Raw genomic sequence first — 5000 nt, 5'->3', positions numbered from 1 at the left:
GACACAGACCTAAGTAAAGGGCAAAACAAGCATAGCTTCCCCTTCGGGAATTCGGAGCCTGGTCACCTGCATGACAGGCAGGAATACTCACAACTATACTAACGAGGAACAACCTATGCCTGCTGCTCCATGGTAATGTCCTTAAAGGGTCAGCGTTTAATAGTTCTGAAGGGAGAATTAATCGCTTTAGCTCAGCGCTAGGGATCAAAGGTGTAATCTCGTTATACCTCTGGAAACAGCAAAAAGTGCCTAATGGCAGCGGTGGGATTCGAACCCACGCCTCCAAAGAGACTGGAGCCTAAATCCAGCGCCTTAGACCGCTCGGCCACGCTACCACACACAACTGCTGCTTTTCAACCCTACCTGAGGACGCAGACCTAAGTAAGGGGCGAAATAATCATAGCCACCCCATCTGGGAACCGTACCCCGGTTTTCTGGAGATCTGGAGGAAGAATTAAAAGTTTTAGTGTGGCAGGTGAAGGTACTTAATGGTTCCATGGTGTAATGGTTAGCACTCTGGACTCTGAATCCAGTGATCCGAGTTCAAATCTTGGTGGGACCTTTCTTTACTTTCCTCTCATTACTCAGTACTGTATTAAAATTATTTAACCTTCTTCCAGATGTGAGCTTTTCAAATCCATAAATGCTGCTTCCATACCTTTGTGTTCTGTCGCCCCAAGGTGCAATTAGTTGAGAACTTGGATGAAAACTCATGCCTCAAAGAAACCCAGAGCACTCACATCCCCCCGGGAGCCATAATGCCAGAAATATGGGTTATCCAGGATTAGAAAATAAAGTTAAATTGCCTCTTTCTTCCAGAAACAGTGCCAGCTCTGGCTAGTATAGAGTGGATTTCCTGATTGGTTAACCTCTGTGAATATCCCTGGCTTTTGCAGCTCGGTGCAGATTATGGTGTACGCTGCTCTGTGCCTATGTTTCAGATCTAGGGAAGGATTAAGGCAAGACAGCAAGGGTCAGTTTTGTAGTTCTTCCTGTTCACCCTATTCATCACAGAGTACATCTGATCCCTGGGGATCCCTCCTCAAGGATTGTATTCCAGATTGTCCGCGCAACATCTTAGCAGGTGGTAATACAGCGCCCATACTGAGAGAGGGACGAGAGGTTCTCCTGCATTGAAAGGGGAAGTGCTGATTAGTTAGCTGGCGCCAGGTACCTGCCTCAACCAATCGATATTCTGGGCATGTAACGTGAGCTGAAAGAGCAAGTAAAAGCAAAAGCTACTCAATGGCAACGGTGGGATTCGAACCCACGCCCCCGAAGAGACTGGAGCCTTAATCCAGCACCTTAGACTGCTCGGCCACGCTACCACATGGTGTTGCAGCTTTCCGACCCTACCTGGGGACACAGACCTAAGTAAAGGGCAAAACAAGCATAGCTTCCCCTTCGGGAATTCGGAGCCTGGTCACCTGCATGACAGGCAGGAATACTCACAACTATACTAACGAGGAACAACCTATGCCTGCTGCTCCATGGTAATGTCCTTAAAGGGTCAGCGTTTAATAGTTCTGGAGGGAGAATTAATCGCTTTAGCTCAGCGCTAGGGATCAAAGGTGTAATCTCGTTATCCCTCTGGAAACAGCAAAAAGTGCCTAATGGCAGCAGTGGAATTCGAACCCACGCCTCCAAAGAGACTGGAGCCTAAATCCAGCGCCTTAGACTGCTCGGCCACGCTACCACACACAACTGCTGCTTTTCAACCCTACCTGAGGACGCAGACCTAAGTAAGGGGCGAAATAATCATAGCCACCCCATCTGGGAACCGTACCCCGGTTTTCTGGAGATCTGGAGGAAGAATTAAAAGTTTTAGTGTGGCAGGTGAAGGTACTTAATGGTTCCATGGTGTAATGGTTAGCACTCTGGACTCTGAATCCAGTGATCCGAGTTCAAAGCTCGGTGGGACCTTTCTTTACTTTCCTCTCAGTACTGTATTAAAATTATTTAACCTTCTTCCAGATGTGAGCTTTTCAAATCCATAAATGCTGCTTCCATACCTTTGTGTTCTGTCGCCCCAAGGTGCAATTAGTTGAGAACTTGGATGAAAACTCATGCCTCAAAGAAACCCAGAGCACTCACATCCCCCCGGGAGCCATAATGCCAGAAATATGGGTTATCCAGGATTAGAAAATAAAGTTAAATTGCCTCTTTCTTCCAGAAACAGTGCCAGCTCTGGCTAGTATAGAGTGGATTTCCTGATTGGTTAACCTCTGTGAATATCCCTGGCTTTTGCAGCTCGGTGCAGATTATGGTGTACGCTGCTCTGTGCCTATGTTTCAGATCTAGGGAAGGATTAAGGCAAGACAGCAAGGGTCAGTTTTGTAGTTCTTCCTGTTCACCCTATTCATCACAGAGTACATCTGATCCCTGGGGATCCCTCCTCAAGGATTGTATTCCAGATTGTCCGCGCAACATCTTAGCAGGTGGTAATACAGCGCCCATACTGAGAGAGGGACGAGAGGTTCTCCTGCATTGAAAGGGGAAGCGCTGATTAGTTAGCTGGCGCCAGGTACCTGCCTCAACCAATCCATATTCTGGGCATGTAACGTGAGCTGAAAGAGCAAGTAAAAGCAAAAGCTACTCAATGGCAACGGTGGGATTCGAACCCACGCCCCCCGAAGAGACTGGAGCCTTAATCCAGCGCCTTAGACCGCTCGGCCACGCTACCACACACAACTGCTGCTTTTCAACCCTACCTGAGGACGCAGACCTAAGTAAGGGGCGAAATAATCATAGCCACCCCATCTGGGAACCGTACCCCGGTTTTCTGGAGATCTGGAGGAAGAATTAAAAGTTTTAGTGTGGCAGGTGAAGGTACTTAATGGTTCCATGGTGTAATGGTTAGCACTCTGGACTCTGAATCCAGTGATCCGAGTTCAAATCTCGGTGGGACCTTTCTTTACTTTCCTCTCATTACTCAGTACTGTATTAAAATTATTTAACCTTCTTCCAGATGTGAGCTTTTCAAATCCATAAATGCTGCTTCCATACCTTTGTGTTCTGTCGCCCCAAGGTGCAATTAGTTGAGAACTTGGATGAAAACTCATGCCTCAAAGAAACCCAGAGCACTCACATCCCCCCGGGAGCCATAATGCCAGAAATATGGGTTATCCAGGATTAGAAAATAAAGTTAAATTGCCTCTTTCTTCCAGAAACAGTGCCAGCTCTGGCTAGTATAGAGTGGATTTCCTGATTGGTTAACCTCTGTGAATATCCCTGGCTTTTGCAGCTCGGTGCAGATTATGGTGTACGCTGCTCTGTGCCTATGTTTCAGATCTAGGGAAGGATTAAGGCAAGACAGCAAGGGTCAGTTTTGTAGTTCTTCCTGTTCACCCTATTCATCACAGAGTACATCTGATCCCTGGGGATCCCTCCTCAAGGATTGTATTCCAGATTGTCCGCGCAACATCTTAGCAGGTGGTAATACAGCGCCCATACTGAGAGAGGGACGAGAGGTTCTCCTGCATTGAAAGGGGAAGTGCTGATTAGTTAGCTGGCGCCAGGTACCTGCCTCAACCAATCGATATTCTGGGCATGTAACGTGAGCTGAAAGAGCAAGTAAAAGCAAAAGCTACTCAATGGCAACGGTGGGATTCGAACCCACGCCCCCGAAGAGACTGGAGCCTTAATCCAGCGCCTTAGACTGCTCGGCCACGCTACCACATGGTGTTGCAGCTTTCCGACCCTACCTGGGGACACAGACCTAAGTAAAGGGCAAAACAAGCATAGCTTCCCCTTCGGGAATTCGGAGCCTGGTCACCTGCATGACAGGCAGGAATACTCACAACTATACTAACGAGGAACAACCTATGCCTGCTGCTCCATGGTAATGTCCTTAAAGGGTCAGCGTTTAATAGTTCTGGAGGGAGAATTAATCGCTTTAGCTCAGCGCTAGGGATCAAAGGTGTAATCCCGTTATCCCTCTGGAAACAGCAAAAAGTGCCTAATGGCAGCAGTGGGATTCGAACCCACGCCTCCAAAGAGACTGGAGCCTAAATCCAGCGCCTTAGACTGCTCGGCCACGCTACCACACACAACTGATGCTTTTCAACCCTACCTGAGGACGCAGACCTAAGTAAGGGGCGAAATAATCATAGCCACCCCATCTGGGAACCGTACCCCGGTTTTCTGGAGATCTGGAGGAAGAATTAAAAGTTTTAGTGTGGCAGGTGAAGGTACTTAATGGTTCCATGGTGTAATGGTTAGCACTCTGGACTCTGAATCCAGTGATCCGAGTTCAAATCTCGGTGGGACCTTTCTTTACTTTCCTCTCATTACTCAGTACTGTATTAAAATTATTTAACCTTCTTCCAGATGTGAGCTTTTCAAATCCATAAATGCTGCTTCCATACCTTTGTGTTCTGTCGCCCCAAGGTGCAATTAGTTGAGAACTTGGATGAAAACTCATGCCTCAAAGAAACCCAGAGCACTCACATCCCCCCGGGAGCCATAATGCCAGAAATATGGGTTATCCAGGATTAGAAAATAAAGTTAAATTGCCTCTTTCTTCCAGAAACAGTGCCAGCTCTGGCTAGTATAGAGTGGATTTCCTGATTGGTTAACCTCTGTGAATATCCCTGGCTTTTGCAGCTCGGTGCAGATTATGGTGTACGCTGCTCTGTGCCTATGTTTCAGATCTAGGGAAGGATTAAGGCAAGACAGCAAGGGTCAGTTTTGTAGTTCTTCCTGTTCACCCTATTCATCACAGAGTACATCTGATCCCTGGGGATCCCTCCTCAAGGATTGTATTCCAGATTGTCCGCGCAACATCTTAGCAGGTGGTAATACAGCGCCCATACTGAGAGAGGGACGAGAGGTTCTCCTGCATTGAAAGGGGAAGCGCTGATTAGTTAGCTGGCGCCAGGTACCTGCCTCAACCAATCCATATTCTGGGCATGTAACGTGAGCTGAAAGAGCAAGTAAAAGCAAAAGCTACTCAATGGCAACGGTTGGATTCGCACCCACACCCCCGAAGAGACTGGAGC

General features: G+C 47.6%; 10 non-coding genes across 10 annotated transcripts; 4 read left to right on the top strand and 6 right to left on the bottom strand.

Annotated features, from left to right (window-relative positions):
• Positions 1-253: 253 nt before the first annotated feature.
• On the bottom strand, positions 254-335 carry TRNAL-UAG (transfer RNA leucine (anticodon UAG)). The gene has a single exon. It is a non-coding gene; the product is annotated as a tRNA-Leu (tRNA).
• A 155-nt stretch (positions 336-490) lies between these two features.
• Positions 491-562, top strand: TRNAQ-CUG (transfer RNA glutamine (anticodon CUG)). The gene has a single exon. It is a non-coding gene; the product is annotated as a tRNA-Gln (tRNA).
• Positions 563-1246: 684 nt separating this feature from the next.
• TRNAL-AAG (transfer RNA leucine (anticodon AAG)) lies at positions 1247-1328 on the bottom strand. Its single transcript has one exon. It is a non-coding gene; the product is annotated as a tRNA-Leu (tRNA).
• A 286-nt stretch (positions 1329-1614) lies between these two features.
• Positions 1615-1696, bottom strand: TRNAL-UAG (transfer RNA leucine (anticodon UAG)). Its single transcript has one exon. It is a non-coding gene; the product is annotated as a tRNA-Leu (tRNA).
• Positions 1697-1851: 155 nt separating this feature from the next.
• Positions 1852-1923, top strand: TRNAQ-CUG (transfer RNA glutamine (anticodon CUG)). Its single transcript has one exon. It is a non-coding gene; the product is annotated as a tRNA-Gln (tRNA).
• Positions 1924-2600: 677 nt separating this feature from the next.
• Positions 2601-2683, bottom strand: TRNAL-AAG (transfer RNA leucine (anticodon AAG)). The gene has a single exon. It is a non-coding gene; the product is annotated as a tRNA-Leu (tRNA).
• A 155-nt stretch (positions 2684-2838) lies between these two features.
• TRNAQ-CUG (transfer RNA glutamine (anticodon CUG)) lies at positions 2839-2910 on the top strand. Its single transcript has one exon. It is a non-coding gene; the product is annotated as a tRNA-Gln (tRNA).
• A 684-nt stretch (positions 2911-3594) lies between these two features.
• Positions 3595-3676, bottom strand: TRNAL-AAG (transfer RNA leucine (anticodon AAG)). Its single transcript has one exon. It is a non-coding gene; the product is annotated as a tRNA-Leu (tRNA).
• A 286-nt stretch (positions 3677-3962) lies between these two features.
• Positions 3963-4044, bottom strand: TRNAL-UAG (transfer RNA leucine (anticodon UAG)). Its single transcript has one exon. It is a non-coding gene; the product is annotated as a tRNA-Leu (tRNA).
• Positions 4045-4199: 155 nt separating this feature from the next.
• On the top strand, positions 4200-4271 carry TRNAQ-CUG (transfer RNA glutamine (anticodon CUG)). The gene has a single exon. It is a non-coding gene; the product is annotated as a tRNA-Gln (tRNA).
• Positions 4272-5000: the final 729 nt, after the last annotated feature.

Source organism: Hyla sarda, chromosome 4 (assembly GCF_029499605.1).
Source record: "Hyla sarda isolate aHylSar1 chromosome 4, aHylSar1.hap1, whole genome shotgun sequence".
Taxonomy (NCBI): domain Eukaryota; kingdom Metazoa; phylum Chordata; class Amphibia; order Anura; family Hylidae; genus Hyla; species Hyla sarda.
This window is presented reverse-complemented; position numbering and strand designations above follow the sequence as displayed.